This window comes from Schistocerca americana, chromosome 1 (genome assembly GCF_021461395.2).
Source record: "Schistocerca americana isolate TAMUIC-IGC-003095 chromosome 1, iqSchAmer2.1, whole genome shotgun sequence".
Classification (NCBI taxonomy): domain Eukaryota; kingdom Metazoa; phylum Arthropoda; class Insecta; order Orthoptera; family Acrididae; genus Schistocerca; species Schistocerca americana.
In genome coordinates, this window is record NC_060119.1 from 1,212,601,109 (window position 1) to 1,212,623,919 (window position 22,811).

At 42.1% G+C, this 22,811-nt stretch overlaps 1 protein-coding gene across 1 annotated transcript in view; it reads left to right on the plus strand.

Moving 5' to 3' along the window:
• The first annotated feature begins 5,324 nt into the window (after positions 1-5,324).
• The window catches only part of LOC124619829, a 1,389,509-nt gene continuing 1,372,022 nt past the window's right edge, over positions 5,325-22,811 (plus strand). The window contains exon 1 of the mRNA XM_047146446.1: positions 5,325-5,504. The gene's annotated coding sequence lies outside the window, so the exon portion shown is untranslated. The remainder of the gene's footprint in view (positions 5,505-22,811) is intronic.

Genomic DNA, 22,811 nt, shown 5'->3' on the forward strand with positions numbered 1-22,811 from the left:
ACTGTCGTACCATCTCTGGAGCGACCGATAGTATTTCCGGGTCGTCGTGTGTCTGGCAAATAGTGTGCCCCAAGGCTCCGTCCTCTCCCCCCTTCTGTACCTTTTGTACACGGCGGACATGCCGCCGCCGTCACCCCCCGTCCACCTTCTCCAGTTTGTCGATGACACCGCCTTCCTTGCCCTTGCCCCCACCCTGCAGCGCTCCCAACACCTTCTCCAATCCCATCTTGACCGGTTCACCGCTTGGTGCAACCAGTGGTTGCTCAAGGTCAATCCCTCCAAAACCCAGGCGATCATTGTAGGCAAAACCACCCCTTCCTTCCGCCTCCTTGATTTCTACATCACCATCTATGGCCATCCTATCGCCCTCACTCCCACCCTTAAGTACCTTGGCGTCACCCTCGACCGTCGCCTCTCCTGGACTCCCCACCTCCGGACAATCCAAGCCAAGGCACACTCCCGACTCAGTCTCCTCAAGCTCCTCTCTGGCTGTATGTGGCGTCTGGACCCCTCCACCATCCTCCACACCTATAAATCCCTCATCCGCCCTATCCTTTGTTATGCCCATCCGGCTTGGATCTCCGCCCCCCCTACCTTTTATAAATCCCTCCAAATCCTTGAACGCCATGCTCTCCGCCTCGCCTATCGCATCCGTCTCCCCTCCCCTACACGGATCCTGTACGATCTCATCCCCTTCCCCCACCTCCTCCTTTTCCTTGAAAGGATACGGATCCTGTACACCTCCCGTAAACTCGATCCTCCTCACCCGCTCATCTCCCCGATCCTCTCTCACCCCCGCCCGCTGCCGCGCCTGTATTCCCATGTCCCACCCGGTCTCCATCTCTCCACCCTCCTTACCCTCTCCCAAGGTGGCTTCCGCCAGCTCCCCCTCCCTGATGATGTCCTCCTCCCATCCATCTACCCCTCCTATCAACTTTGACCCTGCCCCACCCCCTACTTCCGGTGTCCTTTCCTTTAGGCACCCTCCCTCCCTTCTCTTCCCTTTCCTTCTCCCCCGTCCCCTCCCTCCACCCCTCTTCCACCAGGCTTCCCCTCCCCCTTCCTCCCTCCCCCCTATCTCCCCTGGCCGTGGCATCTCTGCTCTCCCCTCTCGCTCTCCCACTCCCCTTCCTCCTCCTCCTCTCTTGGCAGGTCCCCGGACTCGCACACGCATAGTGGACATTCGCGCGCCGGAGATCATCGCCATTAGTGTCTCGTGTGTGTGCTTCGTTTTGTGTTTCGCGTTCTTTCGCCGTTACAACTCCACAGTTCACATGTGCCGTCGCCGTCCTCCGTGTTTTGTGCGCCGTGTCAACAAGTGTTAGTGTTTTATCGTCCAGCGTGAACGGCTTCATGTTTATTGTTTTTTGTATATCCATTTTTTACACGCCGTTTTTTTGTATTCTCTGTATCACCTCTATGTCATGTTATTGTTCCACTAAAGGCTGAAGAGCAGCGTAATATGCTGCTGACAGCCCACCTGTATAGGTGATAAAAATTACAATAAAGGAAAAAAAAATGTGTCTGGCAATCAGTTCGAGACGGATCAGCAGTGCAGTCGAGGACGGAGCCCCAGTGAGGTCAGCACAGCCAGTACCAGCGGGGATGACTGTTGGTAGGTCGTTCGGTCGGTCGTCTCATCGACGACGTGTATGTGGGTCGGTTCCTGCCTGTGCAGAGATGTCGGTTGTGTTCCCTCTGCATGGTTGGGTCGGAGCCAGTATCTTCCGGACGTCGTCCGTCCGAAGGAAGTCAGTGAATGGGAGACGAACCAGCAGTGCAGTCGCGAATGAGCAGCAGTCCAGTCGGGCGGCTGGCGTGGAGCAGCAAGCAAGCCCCCGTCGGGCTGGGGCCGCTGGCGGCGTGCACGAGCGGTTGGAGTGTGAAGTGCTGCTTGCGAGTGCTACGAAGTTCGTCACCCACCGATCTTGGACATGAAAGTTGAGTCCTCACTTAACTTACTATCGAGCCTCAACTGTTTACATTTCTTCGTTTGATCCTGGTTATCACTTTTGCGACATTCTCGTGAGCAACAACGCTTCTGTAGTTACGTCGGCTAAGATTCCAGACGTCTTCCTGTGGAATATAACTTAATTTATTCCCTGTTATTGAAGTTCACCAGCGGTGTCTTCTGCCTTGTGGTCGTTGACTTTCCGGTTACCTGCCCTGGTCGTTGTCATAATTTTCGGCCGTGTATTTTCCTCGTCATGTTGTTGCTGTCCAGCGCGGCGTGTAGTTCGACAGCTGAGGTGTTGTTGGTCGTTGTGGGCACCAATATTCTGTGTGTCGTTGTATTGAAATCTTGTGGTCGTTTTGCTGGCTGCGTCGAGCGGAACTCATTTGGCAGATTGGCCGGTCGGCTGTCTGTCTGTCGGTTGGGTTGCCTTCCGATTAAGGGATTGTTGGTCAGGCTGCCTGTCTCGCCTAAACGGGCGTTAGTGTTACAGTTGCAAGCCGATCCTTGGAACTTCTGCTCGCCGTTCCGTATCTGTTACATAGTAACTTCCCTGTTTGAGTTTTAGTTATCTGGTTGATATGTGACCTTCAGCAGAGTTTTATATATCCTGTATTAAGGTTCATGTCTTGCCCTTAAGTCACACGGTTGTGATGTTTTTGTATGGGACCTTCAGCCGAATTTGCTTCAATTGTTTTAAGATTAGACCTTCTGCCGTTGGATTGAAACACTTGTTGTTGCTTAATGTGCAGCCTCCAGCCGAGTTCCATAAAAATTAAAGTGCTAAGGCCTTCAGCCTGTTTAGATTGAAGAGTCAGAGAATAGTTTTGGGTGACACCTCCAGAAGAACCTTCTATGTTAGTTTCTTACTTAGGTCTTGAGTGTTGGATTTTGAGTGTGGCCTTCAGCCTGTCTTAAGTTAATCAAAGGAGGTCGATTAAAGTTTTGAGTGTTTTGCATTCTTGTGTAATATTGTGTGTGGAAAAATAAAGTTTGTACGTTGAGTGCAACTGACAGCAGCCTCATTTTGGCCCCTTTCCACAACCTAACCCGCTCTGGCGTGCTATACCAGGCATTTCAGTAGTACTCGTTTTTTCCCTCTCTCTGTTTGCGATTGGAACAGTAAAGGTAACGACTGGTAATGGTACAAGGTACCCTCAGTCACCCATCGGACGGTGATGTGCGGAGTATGTTTGCACATGTAGATGTGCTGTTCATCCGCGGCGTGGCAGCAGGGGTGCTTTACCAACCGAACTGCTGGCAGCGTGGTAGGCAAAGCGGGGTCGCCATTGGTGTTACTTGGATAACGGCGCTATGTCTCCTCCGGTGAGCCAAACGTCGAAAGTCGCAACTAATTTCAAACGCACTATAGCACGGAAAGCCGCTGCAAGCCAGTGTTCTCATTGATGATGATGATGATGATGTTTGGATTGGGGAGCGCTCAACTGCGCGGTTATCAGCGCCCGTACAAATTCCCAACCTTTTCTCAGTCCAATCTTCCACTGGCATGAATGATGATGAAGTTGTGGTGTCACCGCCAGGTGGTGCTAGGTGGTAGCCTTTAAATCGGCCGCGGTCCGCTAGTATACGTCGGACCCGCGTGTCGCCACTATCAGTGATTGCAGACCGAGCGCCGCCACACGGCAGGTCTAGAGAGACTCCCTAGCACTCGCCCCAGTTGTACAGCCGACTTCCCTAGCGATGATGCACTCACTACATACGCTCTCATTTGCAGAGAAGATAGTTTAGAATAGCCTTCACTTACGTCATTTGCTACGACCTAGCAAGGCGCCATATTCAGTTACTACGAATGTATTCTGAACAGATAATATTTTGAATCATGTACCTTCAAGAGCGACGTTCATCATTAATGGATTAAAGTTATGTATCAAACTAATTACATCCGCTTTCTGAATTCTAATTCCTTGTCATGTTCCACACCTCACGTCAGTATAGTTCTTCCCTTCTCACTCCAGCCTGCGTGAACTAAAACGAGTGCATTTCGGCCACCTCTAGTAACACAATATATATAAATGACCTAGTAGATAGTGTCGGAAGTTCCATGCGGCTTTTCGCGGATGATGCTGTAGTATACAGAGAAGTTGCAGCATTAGAAAATTGTAGCGAAATGCAGGAAGATCTGCAGCGGATAGGCACTTGGTGCAGGGAGTGGCAACTGACCCTTAACATAGACAAATGTAGTGTATTGCGAATACATAGAAAGAAGGATCCTTTATTGTATGATTATATGTAAGCGGAACAAACACTGGTAGCAGTTACTTCTGTAAAATATCTGGGAGTATGCGTACGGTGCGATTTGAAGTCGAATGATCATATAAAATTGTTGGTAAGGCGGGTGCCAGGTTGAGATTCATTGGGAGAGTCCTTAGAAAATGTAGTCCATCAACAAAGGAGGTGGCTTACAAAACACTCGTTCGACCTATACTTGAGTATTGCTCATCAGTGTGGGATCCGTACCAGATTGGGTTGACGGAGAAGATAGAGAAGATCCAAAGAAGAGCGGCGCATTTCGTCACAGGGTTATTTGGTAACCGTGATAGCGTTACGGAGATGTTTAGCAAACTCAAGTGGCAGACTCTGCAAGAGAGGCGCTCTGCATCGCGGTGTAGCTTGCCGTCCAGGTTTCGAGAGGGTGCGTTTCTGGATGAGGTATCGAATATATTGCTTCCCCCTACTTATACCTCCCGAGGAGATCACGAATGTAAAATTAGAGAGATTCGAGCGCGCACGGAGGCTTTCCGACAGTCGTTCTTCCCGCGAACCATACGCGACTGGAACAGAAGAGGGAGGTAATGACAGTGGCACGTAAAGTGCCCTCCACCACACACCGTTGGGTGGCTTGCGGAGTATAAATGTAGATGTAGATGTAGATGAACACGGTGTTGGCTCTTCTGCCAACACAACAGAAATGATGAGCACAACACAAACACCCAGCCATCTCGAGGCAGGTGAAAATTCCTGACCCCGCCGGGAATCGCACCCGGGACCCCGTGCTCGGGGAGCGAAAACGCGACCGTGTTCTGATTGAAGAGCACAACAATAAAAACATCTTCTCCTGTAATTATGGGAGTTTTACTGGGCATTAGAATCTGGCGACCGTTGTTTGGTTCCGGACAGTGAAGTGTACAGACTTTGGTGTTGTTTACTAGGTGACGCCTTGTGGAGATTGGTGCCGCCCTATATGCAGATCGCGACGCAGAGATCGCGGGCACCCACCTGCGTGTCCACCGCGGGGGTCCGGCGCCCCTCCCCCCCCCCCCCCCTTCCCTCTTCTCAGCTCGCCCGCGTCCGCGCCTCCTCGCCGCTGACCTCGGCGCAGTGTGTGCCGCTGCTCAGTCAGTCTCCCGGCCGCACTCACGCGTGACGCGAGTCGAGCCGAGCCGCTGATCGCGCTTCCCTCGCGCTGCACCGCGTGACCGCGCGCGCACGTGCTTCTGTTTGTGTCCGTGGGCGCCAGTTAACAGGTGTGCCGCCACCGCCGCCGCCGCTGCAGCCGCTGTCTCCTGCTACCTCCACTACGAGTTAACAGGTAGGCCCTGCCTGCGACCGACGAGCGTGTGAGAGTGATAACATTGTCATCGTGCACCATCCGGAGATACTTCGTCGCGTGCAAGTGTTCGATGTGGGTCTAGCACCTTCTACAACGTGTGACGAATCCAACCGAAACGTGTAATAGAAACATATGTGGCTAATAAGCCCCACACTCCCTTGGGGCTCTGTAGTTTTTCGTATGAACAATAAGTGGCTCCCAGTGGTCGTCGGTTTTGCTGGTTCTAGCATGACAATCACCAATATCGAAAAATTTGATGACAGGACTTACCTGTAGCGTATTCCAAGGTCTACATTAAATAGGAAGGTGACATCTGATTCTGAGTTGACCACGGCAACGAATGTGAACGCAAAAAGAAGGCAGTAGCAAGAGATTAATCTTCAGGGTGAAACCGAACTCCACCGATACAGTTTTGGAAATCGTTCAGGGACATTTTCTATCTTGGAATAAGGGACCCGCTGTCACCAATGGCTCCTTGAGGAGTAACTGAGTTTCGTTAGATTTCTTGCCCCCCCCCCTCCCCCAATTTGTGTTTATATTACGCTCTACAACAAATAATGTCGACGGTATGCACTGTGCATCTTGTATGGAAACAAATTTGTGCCATTCATTCACGGTATTTGCGGTTGACAACAGTAATGCCTACTTTATTCTTCGCCCTCAGGCTTGCATTCAGTACTGGGTGGTTCTGTTTCGGGTTTGACTTTTCTGGTAGTTTTCAAAAATGGTTCAAATGGCTCTGAGCACTATGTGACATAACATCTGAGGTCATCAGTCCCCTAGAACTTAGAACTGCTTAAACCTAACTAACCTGCCCGAGGCAGGATTCGAACCTGCGACCGTAGCGGTCGCGCGGTTCCAGACTGAAGCGCCTAGAACCGCTCGGCCACTGCGGCCGGCTGGTAGTTTTGATTTGTACGTTAATTGTGATACACAGTAGTATGATCAAAAATTGGCTGATACGTTCTCCTCGTGTGGGTCCACTGAATATGGTGGAAGAGGTGCTCCCGTAGCCATGGGATCCACATCACAGTACATTTGCATCAGAAGATTGGTGCATTGCTCTGGGGTATGTTTTACGTGACTGCGCATTATAGGCTTTTTCACCACAATGAAGCCACTTTCACGGAATAGAAACTGAACAAATCATTATTACGAATTATTCTGCAGTGAGCCACCGAAGATCGTGAATCCCGTAAATAGAAATACTCGATAAATATCTCCGAACAACGACCGAAAATTATTCCATATTTAAAATATGGCATTGTGATGACATGCGAACTCTGCCTTATCACTGGTACAGCAGCATCAGTATCGGAAAGAATACGTCGCAGCATGCGTTAGGTTTATAACAAACGCAATTGTATTTACATAAAACAAAAACACCAGTATGGATACCGAAACGTTGTATTACGTAATAGAGAAATCTTTTGCAACTGTTTTGCTGGTTATTATGTGCATGTACTTTACAGTGTTTCAAAAATAAAGGAGAGGCCATAACGTAACTCTTACCGGTTTTGTGCCGTAAACGCCAAGTCACACATCCATTCCCGCTGATGATTGTGTGCAGTCATCACTCATTGAGCTACTAAATCCTTGGTAGTACGTCTGTCTGTCTGTAACTGTTGTGACAATAGAAGTTACTGTAAGTGATGTCTTATTAATTATATTCAGTGTAGAGAATGTTGTGTCCAAACATAAAATCCACTGTACTTCAAATATCACAGAACATGAAAAAGTTGCAATAATATTCGATGTAGTTGTATTTCTTCACACTGAAAGCGTTTCCTGGAAGTTATCTGTATACAGATAAATGAATCAGGCGAACCTATAGACACAAAAACATTGCTCTGATCTCTGGCTCTTCTCACGCGCCATGCTGCTCAGAAACCGGTCAATGAAAAGCGAAAAGAAAAAGAAAAGCTCCGACATGGGTCGTAAATTTGTGCGTGACTCACAGTAATAGTTGCTTTTTACCTTTCGTCCTGGTATTTGTAAACCGAACTGATTCCTCTAGGCGTAGATTACTAACCGTGTATTTGAGCACAGTTGTTTAGGATCTACCGTTCTCTGTTCCTATTTGTATTTGGGATTTGATATTATGAATCTAGAATGTAAATTTTTGTATGAGATACTGCTCGTCGCTTGAAGCCAAAACGACTGGAGCTGCTAATAACATTTGAACCACAATATGAACGATACTTTTGATGGAGACTTCGATGAACGTGTAAGACAGCAACATGAATAAAACAATACTGAAACACCTTTTCGACACCCACCTAGCTTCGGTTATTTAAAGCAAGCGAAGGTTGAAAGTATCGTCTCAGACCACATCACATGTAAACGGGAACAATTTTAGAAACATTTACTGAAATTGTTAAATCATAGAACTTACTTTATACTTCGATAACATATCTTTTTTCAAGTTATGTTGCTTGAGCAAAGTTATTCCTTACGTTCACAGTTTTCAAGATAGTTAGGAGCATTTATTTGAAATGTGTATGAAAAAATGAACCTACAAAATTTCTACCGAAAAACATCATAAATAATCCTGCTTCATCGAAAAGCTTTATAAAGAGACCTGTTCCTTATTAGCCTCTGGAAACTGTAGTTCCAGCATGTGCTAAGGACATAATTATAGCCCTTTCCAGTATCGCGTGTATAAACTCAGATAGTTCAGGAGGTACGTATTCTAACTAGCTAATAACTTCGACGATTTATTGTTGTTATTGTCCCGAATGAATATGATACACTAATTAGGGAAACATTTTCATGTCGCTAAAGGTTTTGCTATGCTGTGATAAACCTCTTAACGTACCGTAAAAACTGATAAGGTGCTCTTATCAGACCCTCCCGAAAATTATAGGAGATACAGCAATTAACTCTGTATATGTGTGTGAGTGTCTGTGCGTCTGTTTGTATCCAACACGCAGCGTCTCCCATATTAAAACGATGGGCAATCGCTTAGCGACAACGTTGCTAGTCCACAGTGAATCCATCTATTGTATGCAAATGCTTCTGAGACGTGATTTATTGCAATAACTGAGATCGGGAAGACGGGCTAATGGGAGGATGTGCGGTGAACATCGCAGCTAAGCCCCCCCCCCCCCCTCCCTCTTCAACACCACGCCTCTACCGCCCCCCCCCCCCCCCCGACACACACACACACACACACACACACAGATACAGGGTGTGTTTGCGCGTGCGCTGTGGGAGCGACGCCAGCGCCTGTTTTCCGTCGCGGACTCTTTCTCGGAAGAGTCCGGTACGCGGAGCTGCGTTGCTAAAGGAAACCTGGAGGTCGCTGGCGACCACTCCCAGCCTTTTTGCCCGCCACATCGCGGTTCTTCGCGCACTAGACATCCCGGGCTGCCGGATCCACATAACTCTCAGAGCGTTCCTATAAAACCAAGTGCTCCTTTTCTGTATGTAAATTCACGAATTACGTTCCAAGCGCAACCGTACCTCCTGCTATTAGTAACTGGTGATGTTTTGTTAACACAGTGATTCTTTTATGAAGTTATGTTTCTTATGTCAAGTTATGTTTATGAGAATACGCATATTCCGATATCACCTCCCATCATCGTTATTCGGCTACCGCCGGCGCTGATGTGCAAGCGCTGTCTCTACTAGTTGCGTCCAAATCCTCTTATGCAATGTTTTGTTTTTGTTTCAAGTATTATGTCCAGTACAGTGTGGCTTTAGATACTTAGCTCTCCTTGGATGACTGCTTTGGAACTGTGTGCAGTTATGTGAGTTACTATAGCTAAAATAGGTCATTTACCTGATTATGCCATCAGAATATTGTTGTTGTGGTCTTCAGTCCAGAGACTGGTTTGGTGCAACTCTGCATGCTACTCTATCCTCTGCAAGCTTCTTCATCTCCCAGTACCTACTGCAACCTACATCCTTCTGAATCTGTTTAGTGTATCCATCTCTTGGTCTCCCTCTACGATTTTTACCCTCCACTCTGCCCTCCGATACTAAGTTGGCGATCCCTTGATGCCTCAAAATATGCCCTACCAACCGATCCCTTCTTCTAGTCAAGTTGTGCCACAAATTTCTCTTCTCTCCAATTCTATTCAATACCTCCTCATTAGTTACGTGATCTACACACTTAATCCTCACCATTCGTCTGTAGCACCACATTTCGAAAGCTTCTCTTCTCTTCTTGTCCAAACTATTTATCGTCCACGTTTCACTTCCATACATGGCTACACTCCATACAAATGCTTTCAGAAACGACATCCTGACAAATCTATACTCGATGTTAACAAATTTCTCTTCTTCTGAAACGGTTTCCTTGCCATTGCCAGTCTACTTTTATATCCTCTTTACTTCGACCATCATCAGTTATTTTGCTCCCCAAATAGCAAAACCCATTTACTACTTTAAGCCTCCCATTTCCTAATCCAATTCCCGCAGCATCACCCGATTTAATTCGACTACATTCCATTATCCTCGTTTTGCTTCTGCTGATGTTCATCTTGTATCCTCCTTTCAAGACACTGTTCATTCCGTTCAACCGCTCTTCCAGGTCTTTTGCTGTCTCTGACAGAATTACAATGTCATCGACGAACATCAAAGTTATTATTTCTTCTCCATGGATTTTAATACCTACTCCGAATTTTTCATTTCTTTCCTTTACTGCTTGCTCAATACACAGATTGAATAACATCGGGGATAAGCTACAACCCTGTCTCACTCCCTTCCCAATCACTGCTTCTCTTTCATGCCCCTCGACTCTTATAACTGCCATTCGGTTTCTGTTCAAATTGTAAATAGCCTTTCGCTCCCTGTGTTTTACCCCTGCCACCTTCAGAATTTGAAAGAGAGTATTCCAGTCAACATTGTCAAAAGCTTTCCCTAAGTCTACAAATGCTAGAAACGTAGGTTTACCTTTCCTTAATCTATTGGCTTCGATAAGTCTTAGGGTCAGTGTTGTCTCACGTGTTCCGACATTTCTACGGAATCCAAACTGATCTTCCCCGAGGTCGGCTTCTACCAGTTTTTCCATTCGTCTGTAAGGAATTCGTGTTAGTATTTTGCAGCCGTGGCTTATTAATGTTATAGTTCGGTAATTTTCACACATCAGAGTATAAGGAATCTAATTATACAAGATGCTAGGGGTATATGAACAGATACTGTTGCCATTGATACCCAAAACGTACCCAGTTCAATGTGTTGGTTAGTCTTTTCTCTGCATCTAACAGCCTTCCAGCAAGCACATCACATAATTTACTGCTGAAGTGGACTATGCCTGTCGGTATAGCATCCACGCATCCACACTACAATACTTGACCCACTACCCAGGAGAAAATAAGCATTAATGGCTGTCTGTGCCACGTGTACATGGAGGTACTAACGAACCTGAAATTAATATTACTCGTAACAGACGTAATTATTAATCTCCTAAAAGTGAAGATACTGATATAATGTTGTTCAGTATACCGTCTTCAGTCATCAATAGAAATATCTACTTTATATCACTAACACCCTGTATATATGGGTCGGGGATATAATTTTCGCACTTTAACTTCACACAGCAATTTCTTGCATACCAGCAATACAAAATTGTCTGTAGCAAAATAATGTCTCGGTCATATTTTCGAGAGATTATAGATTACAAAGAATGACAATTTAGTAACGCTGTTGTCACATCTACGACAAGTATCTTAATTCAAGATGTACCTAACGTACACGGTTTGCCTGTATGCCGTTCATGACTGACGAGAAGTGAGAACTTAATAGTCGAAGACAAAGTAGCAGGGATGGACTAAAAGGTGTAGGATCGAGTTGGTGTTCTTTACATTGCGGGAAGGGGGAAAAATGAAGGAATGAAAAACAACCTGAAAATATACAGGATAACATGTTTCTGAAAATAAATGTAGCCTCTAGAGTAGTAAGAAATGAATTCTGACACGTAAATAACGCGCGTCCAGGCCAATATACATACAACAAATCTTATTCAGTGTGTGAAGGATGTAAACCTGAGAGTTTAGCCATACCTTCTTCTTACACCTTGTATAAATTTCTTTTAAAAACCTAAAAATTCCATTTCCAAGCTTCTAAAATTAATGCTTATGTGGTGCAGCGCATGGAGCCCACAGCTAAACTATATACTTCGGAAATCTGTCAAATATGGAGACAACTTTCTTCATTAGGGAACTGTTGCGGCTCTATAGTATATGCCATGTTTATATGCTCTTTTTAAGGTTTTTGTTTTTTTTCCGCATGATGGATCCTGGTAGGGAAAGCCAGTCGTAAGTACTCTATAGTTTGTAATGGGTCCTTGGTGGATCCTGCCATGATAAAGCTAACTGTGAGTGACCTGTCCTTGTCATTAACCAAGCTACTCTCAGTTTACCATAGACAAGAATAATTAGATCCTGAAGATGTACAAGAAGCATCTGAGAACATTAATGTAATTGGATTCTTCTTTATCATTTCCACCCAAAGAAGATTGTTTAATGCTTTATCTGAAATGTACCAATTTCCGTACATTGTGACCTGCAGAATCAGGTAAAAATATTGAAAAAATTCTCATCTAGCATGATCGTGTTTTTCAAAATACAAACACGTATAACATCCAACTGGCACTTCATGCGTTTGTTTAGTCATCTTATTACATTAAATGGAACAGTTCCAGTCTAAAATAGCGCAGAACGTTCCTTAAACTTACGAGCTGTACCAAAATATATCGTATTTCCCTCGGGGATGCATGCCTCTGTCTTCTAGTTGGAGCGTGAATGGACACAAAACAGCTGCCAAACGAAAGCTGAGAACTCGCAGTTCCGTGTGGGCCACAGGTGAAAGGATTATGGGCATTATCCGTGCAATGCACATGTAAGTGCAATGTTAATAGTGTGTAAACCTCTGTGAATATGTTGAAAAGCAAATAAAAGAAGATACATCACTAACTACAAATTATAAGCATACTAATACAGCATTTTAAGAGAGACTGTCTGACTCTGACTCAAGGATACGTACCGTATGTTGTCAGCTGATGCTATAAACGTCGGCTTGCCTCGTGAGCCTAAAAATTACACAGGCTCACCATGGAAAAACATTTTTGCTGAAAATACCTTATTCTTATGTTTCTTACGGTAGAAATCCAAATATGATACTTAAGAAACTGTATCACCCACCATTTCTTCACATTTTAAAGTTAAATTTATTAAATTAAGTGATTTTTTAAAGAATTTAACAGCTTTTATACGGTTAAATTAATTTAAAAAGGAGGTGTAATGGATGTAGATGACGTTGGTAGCACTCCTGAAAAACGTTTGCTGGCAAAAAATTCGATTCTGTTTTTCTGTTAACAGATGATGTTTTGTATACCGTCAACCTTACCTCACTTTCCCGTTTCCTGTACATGTGGTGAGTACAATGTCTAATCGTGGTTGTAAAACGTCTGCTGGCTGTTTATGTTATATATGTGGTGAATTTTTGATCAAAAAACAGCAAAAAAGCATTACAGACTTTGTGAAAAAGGTTTATCTATCATACTTTGGATCTAAACTTGGTAATCAAGATAAATCTAGGGCGCCGCATAAGGTATGTTATGTGTGTGTTGAAGTACTGAGAAAATGGTCCAAAAAGGAGAAAAAAGCCTTTAGGTTTGCTCTTCCTATCATATTGAGGGAGCCAAGAAATCATTCTGATGATTGATACTTTTGCATTATTGATGTTACTGGTCATAATTCGAAAAACAACGTGATAAGCTACCCTAACTTCCCGTCCGCCATCCGAAAATGGCTCTGAGCACTATGGGACTTAACATCTGTGGTCATCAGTCCCCTAGAACTTAGAACTACTTAAACCTAACCAACCTAAGGACATCACACACATCCATGCCCGAGGCAGGATTCGAACCTGCGACCGTAGTAGTCGCGCGGTTCCGGACTGAGCGCCTGAACCGCTAGACCACCGCGGCCAGCGGCCATCCGACCAGTAGGGCATGGTGTAGATTTGCAGGTTGCATAATCACCAGCTGATTTTAATTCTATTCCAACAAAAGTATTTTCTGATGTAAAATCTGATTTAGATGAACCAGATGACGATTAATTCCATTGTAATACAGGAAGTCTAGAGCCCAAATTGTTTACTCAGACCGAGGTTAACGATTTGTTTAGGAATCTGAGCTTAACGAAAGAAAAGCTGAATTGCTTGGCTCTAGATTAAAAGAAAAGAACTTATTGGCAGTTGGAACCAGCATATACTGGTATAGAAAGAGAAAGCAGCAATTTTCCAAGTTTTTTCAGCAAGCAGGTGATTTAGTGTACTGCTCAGCCATTCCTGGATTGATAAATGAGTTTGGTATTGAATACAAAAAGGAAGACTGGAGGCTATTTGTGATTCCTCCAAAACTAGTGATGGAGAAACGCTACCATGGCCGCTGGAACACCAACAAGATGGGGGGACTACTGTTGGTCACTTCACCGAGAAGTTCAGCAAGCAACTCATCGTAGAAAAAGCTACACAAGAAGCTTCAAAAAAAAGAGAAAGAAAGTACAAACCAATTCCAGCTGACAAGTGAAACCTCTATTAACACATATCATTGTTTTAAGTAACTTACTGTAAATATAAACAGTGTTTATGTTGTAACAAAGCGTTTCATTAATTTCCCCGTTTACTGTAATCATAGGATTTTTACAGCTCATTAAAATCTATAAAGATCAGCTATCAAAGTAAAAATAGTATTTTTTAAAAAATTTCTTTGGCCTGTGATATAGGTGATCGAAATATTTAGCCACTCAGATACTAATGCAAGGTATCTAGAGAGGAAAGTACAGTTAAATAGGTTCATATGCATAGCACCAAATGTTGTAAGCGTATGAGTACCTAGTATTCATGCACTTAAGCTACAGTCCCACAAATAAATATAATTATCCAGGTTATATTTTTCAAGACTCGAAGGTAATACTCTTCAGAAAGCTGCTACAACATTTAAGTGCCTTGCTTCCAGCTGAGAGAGGCTACATAAGCACAATAGAAGAACCGACTGAGAAGTACTGGGTGAATGTACTCACCCACACGGGTGCATAGTTGAAAACCATCCGCGATACGACGAATTCTAGTCCATACGAGCCGTCAATAAAATGATTGATGTTACCACGCGGAAAGAAACATCGTAAGTTGCATAAATATCACGCAGGAAAATATAATAGCGAGAGCAAGATCACCAGTTAAGGCAGCATGTGGCTCCGCCTAGATCTGTGACCGCCGAGCTCCGACAGTCCACCATCAGCGTTAAACATCCGGCCTTTTTAAATTTTCGCTGACGATGCAATGATTGGTCACCTCTCAAAAGAATACGTTTCTGTCACCCTGATGTACATGAGCTCAAAGATGGTCACGCAAGATGTAGCATCGCCGACTCATGCACGCATCTTCGGAAATTTAGCAACTTACGCTAACAAAAAGTACTGAAAAAAGGCTGACACAGCACCGACGTTCCAAAGTGAGTGAAACTGTGCTTTGCTGTGGTGTTGACGTGGGTACTCATTTAATTTATTACTTAACACGTATCATATTAGCATATGCTGCATATTTAGTGTTCAGTAAAGCTTTGCATACATAAATAGATATCAATACCTGTATGTCGCGAAACTGTGGTTTTTTGTCCATAACTTTACGGCTATATGTTCCACGTTGTTATATGAAAATGTCTACATGATTGTTTTGTGTGAGATCAAGGTTTTTGGTACTTCCAGATGATGAATAACGTTAGAAAATTGTCTGGTGTAATAAATAATCTGCTGCTTTGCGTACGATTCGAGATGGCTTTGTTGATGCATAAATAAATAGATATCAATACCTGTATGTCACGAAACTGTGGTTTCATGCAGAGATGTAGTGTCCATTTTATTGTAATTCCTTCTTGCGAAATTTGATCTATGACACAACTGTCAACACCTACTACTTTTCGTCTTGTTCATTGAAAATTAGTAAATGGAAATTATTGAGGTTTGTTTTCTCTTAATTTGAAAAATTCATTGAGGACCTTATAACATTGCTAACAAACATATGATCAAATAAGGAACTTTCTAAAACTGTGTGGTTGGTAAGGAAACGGGGAGCAAAACCTAAGTATTTTATTTAAAAAAGTAAAAATAACCATTTGTAACAACGATTTATAATTAACGTATTCTAGTGCAAACGCACTGTTTTTCTTATACCTGCATGTTTTATTTAAATTATGAATTAATTAACATTGGAGTCCTGTAGTTGTGCAATTACTCTAACACGATCAATCTGTATTCTTACTGCCTTCTAAGAGTGATTCTGATGGCAGTAATTTTCTTTTAAGTTCTAACGGGGAGTCCACAATAGTGCTGTGAGGACAGAACAGAAGAACAATCATCTTGTTTAGAGTGCACTGTGAAATGTTATTAAGTAAAACATGGGTACATCTGTTACAGTTTGTTGTTGGATTTGTATCTGAAGATAAAAAACTGTGCGAGCAACTGCGTGATTATAATACTCCGAGAATAGTGTGGAGAGCCGGCCGAAGTGGCCGTGCGGTTCTAGGCGCTGCAGTCTGGAACCGCGAGACCGCTATGGTCGCAGGTTCGAATCCTGCCTCGGGCATGGATGTGTGTGATGTCCTTAGGTTAGTTAGGTTTAACTAGTTCTAAGTTCTAGGGGACTAATGACCTTAGAAGTTGAGTCCCATAGTGCCCAGAGCCATTTGAACCATTTGAATAGTGTGGAGACACCTACAGTTCAAACAGTAAATGTATAAAATCATTGATTGGTATGTGTTTCCCTCACAATTTATGTAGTTCTGATTCAACTAGCGGATTCTAAATGAACTCAGTCCTTCTTCCTATGGCTTTGTATTCTGAACTAGTCTCCTTCCACCACCCCGAATTCTTTGAAAAATTTGAGTCTCATATATAATATAGCTCAGTTTTAAGAAAGGTAAGTTTTTCACGCATCTCAGTGTTTATGGTGTCACATCTCTTGACCTATGTATCGTTCAATGATATAATTTTGCAGGTACTTTGAGTAGTATAAATGGGTACTGTCTGAAAAATGTGTTGCGCATAGATTAGTAATACCGAAGTAATAAATTACGATGTAATGCATGATGCTAAAGTTTTACTGCATGAGTGCTTTTCTTGCCATTGCCAATCTGCATTTTATATCCTCTCCGCTTCGGTCATCATCGCTTATTTTCCTGCCCAAATAGCAAAACACATCTTTTACTTTTAGAGTCTCATTTTCTAATCTAATTCTCTCATCATCGCCTGATTTAATTCGACTACATTCCGTTGCGCCTGTTTTTCTTTTTAACACGTTTTTGTAAGGACGCTTTCTTGTCTGTTTGTCTGTTCTGTACAAATTTTGCAACTGAATTCAGGCTAATTTTCCGTCGAGCTACAGATCTGAAACTTTCAACGTAACTCAGAATTGGAGGACAATATAATATTAACTCGCTCTTTTGAATACTGCGTGGTGGAGTCTACTTTGTTTCTCTTTTTGCTTTTTTTTTGGCAAAATAGTAATTAAATATACTGATGTAGTATTAATAGATAGGTGTAACACTATTGTGTTTCAGATATGAATGGACGAAAAGACAATGAAGTAAGCCTTAAAAATAACACATATCTCCCACATAATGCGATGAAAATGATTATAATCCACTGAACAATTTCACACAAACAAGGCTAAAAACCAGAAAATTATTTAAAACGGGCTAAAATGTATAAAATAATTTCTCTTAGCTACAGACAAATTCCAAACCGCATACACATAATTCTCAAAATCTGTCACGGTGAATATTTAATCACTATGAAAAACTTGCAAGATCTATAACGAAAACGTGGGTCGCATGCGATACATGATTGATGCATGAATATTTTACCTTATCTACTACAGAGGACTTGGAAGAGCAGTTGAACGGAATGGACAGTGTCTTGAAAGGAGGGTATAAGATGAACATCAACAAAAGCAAAACGAGGATAATGGAATGCAGTCGAATTAAGTCGGGTGATGCTGAGGGAATTAGATTAGGAAATGATACACTTAAAGTAGTAAAGGAGTTTTGCTATTTGGGGAGCAAAATAACTGATGATGTCGAAGTAGAGAGGATATAAAATGTAGACTGGCAATGGCAAGGAAAGCGTTTCTGAAGAAGAGAAACTTGTTAACATCGAGTGTAGATTTAAGTGTCAGGAAGTCGTTTCTGAAAGTATTTGTATGGAGTGTAACCATGTATGGAAGTGAAACGTGGACAATAAATAGTTTGGACAAGAAGAAAATAGAAGCTTTCGAAATGTGGTGCTACAGAAGAATGCTGAAGATTAGGTGGGTAGATCACGTAACTAATGAGGAGGTATTGAATAGGATTGGGGAGAAGAGATGTTTGTGGCACAACTTGACTAGAAGAAGGGATCGGTTGGTAGGACATGTTCTGAGACATCGAGGGATCACCAATTTAGTATCGGAGGGCGGCGTGGAGGGTAAAAATCGTAGAGGGAGACGAAGAGATGAATACACTAAGCAGATTCAGAAAGATGTAGGCTGCAGTAGATAAGGGGAGATGAAGAAGCTTGCACAGGATAGAGTAGCATGGAGAGCTTGCATTAAACCAGTCTCAGGACTGAAGACCACAACAACAACAACAACAACAACATCTACTACATTCGCTACGACCAAGTTTCAGAATTATGTGTATGTGATTCGGGATCTGTACGGGCCTACTTTATATTTTTTAGTCCTTTTTAAATATGTGTTACATTAAAAAGATTTTTTATTTAATTAAATTGAAATACAGTCTGGTTTACAAAGTTATTTATTTCAATAACGCATTTCAACCTTTTGGGGCTTCATCAGTTTGTATAAGAGTAACTGGGTATGAGATCTATCCGTTTTGGAGTCCTGCAGAATGAGAGGTGAACCTTAATCAGGCCAGCAAATTTCGCCATAGCAGCGTAGCGCAAGACCACGCTTACAGAAGTATAAACGCCGTATCAGCTGTGTGCTGGACAATTATTTCGTTTAGTGCTGCAGATTCTGCTACGGACCCCTCCCTAGTAGCATCTTCCAAGGTGTGGTGAAAGTGTGTGAGAGATGATTTAAGTAGATAAAATACGCTCGTATGAACATAGGTCGTTTACAACTTGCTCCGACATTATTGTCCGTTCAGAACCTCGAATCGCCTGAAATATTCAGTTATGAACATTAATCTATAACGTTTCTTGCCAGGAAACATTATAAATGTACGGCTACAAGAGTAGAGGTAGTTGTGCCCCTTACTTCAAGTATCAGTAGCAGTCCGAAACTAATGCATATCTTATCCAGTGACTAATGGCACGTGGTAAAATCCTTCCTATTGTAGTACTTAACTGAATAAAATTGATCTAGACAATGTTCATAAAACAGTCTTAATCTTGACTCTGATTTCCTGCCGATCAGATAAGATTATAAAAAGGTGGCATTTTGCAACTTTGGTTAAGTACGTTATTTCATTCAGTGGTGCTTTCATTGTAACCTATTTATGTAAATAAGTGTGTCCCTTCGTTTGTTTGTTTGTAATTCATACAAATCTCTGTTTTTACTCCGATCTTGATGAAATTTTTTGCACTTTACCTTCAAGGCAAGAGGAATGTCAATGCCTTAATAAGATTTCTTAATCTGATTTAAATCATATATGTTTGTGATATATAAAGGATAAGATCGGACGCTTTTCTTCAGATTTCTACACGATACCCTAATGAACATTTGGACGAGCAGAGAGCATTATTTTCAGGTGAAACATGGGGTGAATTTAATAAAAAAGTAAATGCCCAACAAACGAAGTATGTAGTGGTAAAACGACTGTAATTCCTACAGCGAGAGTAAATTACAGCGGCAATGCCCGCCTTCGGAGATAGCACCAGCTCGAGAACTTGCAAACTCTTATTTACTAATTAGTTGATGTTCTTACATACGACATACACCTCGGAAGATTTTTAGTCCGTGTTTCATAGTCGGTTTTATTATTGAAATCCACAGTGCCATACAAACGCATAGGCACGTGGTAGATATCGTAGCAACAAAAGTCGCTAGATCGCCGGCAGATCTAAAGATCCATCAGAACCCGAGATTTCACAACGTGTGACGTAAACTGTTCGAAAACTTCGAGTCGTGCTCTAACACAGCCCTACTTGAAACACTGAAAACTGAGCTGAACCAGCAAAAGACGAATTCTCCAGTAACACAATGAGATACTTGTCGCAAAATGTTACAACAGATGACGCAGGTGAAGACGTATTCAAATTGCATTCCGTACACACAGTAATTCTGATTCAAACACACCCTTCGATTTAAAGCGACTGCTGCTTTCCATGTGGCTTGTATTCTCTGAGTATCAACTAGGCACTTTGTGCGGCAGATATTAAATATCCCAGGAAATAACAAACACGTATAGTTAAGTATAACAACACTTTTAATGATTATTATAGTGAAATTACAGTCCCTTTATTTTGTGTTCCGCATAACTATACTTGACAGTAATATCGTTTACTTTTGCAACGTAATATTTTGTCAAGAATCAAGCTGTCTAATAGTCTCGACAAACTCTAATCCAGAAGTGGGCTTTTAAAAAGGCTAGTATTCTTTATATGATGTCCCAGAGTCAGCAATCAGAACGAAAACGACAGCAGTGATGTGTGAACTTGGTGCACAAGCTTCTCTGGAATCAAACTCGACAAGTAAGCAAAGATATGAAACTCGAGGAAAATAATTCGAAATAAAACGATATATTATAGATGCATTCACTGAAAATATCCGATTAGGGTCTTCTGTTTCTTACGCAAGCTGTTTGGAGCCACCTTTAATTGTGACATTATTTTTGACGGCTTATTGTAACCTGCAGAACTGCCTGTTGAGGTTATGAAACATTGAGGAGTATTTTTTATATTGTCAGTTTTGACGTAACCCAAAGAAACCCTTTGGATAGTGGCTGTACACCTTTTACAATACTAAAAATTATGACGGTTGATTAGCGGTAGTGTTAATTTCCACTGTATTATTAAACTTTCGAGCCTATTCGACGCCTCACACCAAATGACCACCTGAGTACGTGCGGGGAATCTGTAAATTCGTGTATCTCTTAACGACTCAACATACGCCCCTCAGAAACCTGACAAGCTATTGGACATTACTTAGCTATATATCTCGTGGAAAAAGTAATTATAAGTTAACGATTCACCGTTCTGGTGATAAGTTATTGAAGTAAAGAGGCGACCAGTTAAAATGCAAGTATATGCAAACGCACCGAAGCGCAGTGCTAGAAAGCAGTTCTCCAACATACTCATTTAACGTATGGATTTATTGCCTTTTCCTTTCATTTTGTTTTATATCAGTGTCCGCAATATCTATGCATCGTTTAAATCTCTTACAGCCTGAACTTAACTGTCTAATACCTTTTGCTTTGAGCGATTTTTTTAGAATCATATTTGGAATTCTTCGTTACTTAGGCTATCAAAATGACCTTTCCGTTAGCATTAAGTAAACTGAAACTTTGTGTAATTTATATTCTTTGTGGCCAGCTGGGTGGTACATATCTCTTAAGGACATTGTATAACTATAATATATAGTTCCAAATACGCTGTTAAGTTTTATTACTTTTATTTTACAATAGGTCTATTTCGGTTGAATTGCCATCATCAGGTTATTTGTAAGCAAATGGTACATAATTTTACTGGTTATTATTAAATGGATTTTATTGTTATACATTTTTACGTACAGCTAATTGTTTTGACATCTAGACGATATCGGTGGTTCTGCCACTGTCTATTTGCTTCGGTTGGTGTTATTGTAGTAACAACGGTTGGTTATTAGCTTATCTGAGATTATATTTTATGCATCAGTATTTTCGTGACAACCTGTTTGGCTGATAATCCAGCGATATTATATGGTATGTCTATTAGTGCTGTTACGTAGATATTGATCTCTGCATGTCCATATAGCATCGCTAGGAGCTGTCATTGTACTCAGTTTTCGTAGACGGATTTCGATATGGGCTGTGTTTAGTCCTATGTATTCGATTTGTTCGTTTGTATTCAGTTATAAATGGAATTAAACATTCCGATCCGCCCAGTCGAAGATAGCATAGATAGCCCTACATATCTCATCAGCAAAAATTAAACAACCTTCTAAAAAAAATTCTATGCTTATGATAAAAAACACATACCGTAGTAAGAAAGTCAAGATCACTAGCACGAAAATTAAAAGACGTAGAAGTATCAACAAAAGGAAAATTCCTGTCGTTCGATGTTTCAGATCTCTACACTTATATCCTGATTTATGAAACGATCACCATTAGTGAGAATGACCTACTACTTCCATAACAGACACCTACGAATTTACACAACTACTACAATTATTACTACACCATAACTACTTTCAATTTAACACGATTTACACACAAGCAGACGGAGTAGCCGTAGGATGCAGCATAGCTGGAAAATTCTGGATATATTGTTAAACGTGCTACAAAAAAATTCTCAGTAACATAAACTCGTTGATCAAAAAATCGTATATTATTATAGAGATGGTGATGATACACTAATGCTAATAGACTAACGGAAAAAAATCGTAACGGTAAATGATAACAGCCAGACAGTTGCAGAATAAAGATTTATTGAAATCCTTGACCACGGTTTCGGTATATCTAAATGTACCTTCATCAGTAGCAAAAATACACTAAAATCATATCCTGCAGTTTAGTGTATTTTTGCTTCTGATGACAAGGATTTCAATAAATCTTTATTCTGCAAATGCTTGGCTGTTATAATCTACCGTGATGATTTTCAACAGTTGCTGCTTCAGACATGTTTAAAATTTTGGAAAAAATCGCAAATCCAAAAAAGATTTGTGCGGCATAAACGAAATTTGGTAGTCACGTTTCTACATCAGAAAGACATACGAGTATTGGTTCCAATCTATCGTCTGTCGCATAAGAGTGGCGTCAGTATAGCCACAATGAGAATGCAAACCAAGTTTGCTTTCAGTACACGCTGTAACGGTCGTGAGCATATTTGCCTTTGAGACTCGACGTGATGAGTTGATGTAATAAGTCAACAATGCCTTTAAGACGACGAACGCGCCGTTATTAACACCTCAGTGAGTCTGAACGAGGTCGCGTAATTAGACTGCGAAAGGCTGGATGTTCATTGTGCGATATTGCAAAAAGAGTTGGCAGGTATGTAGCCATTGTACGTGATAGCTGTCAGCGATGGTCTACATCTACATCTACATTTATACTCCACAAGCCACCCAACAGTGTGTGAC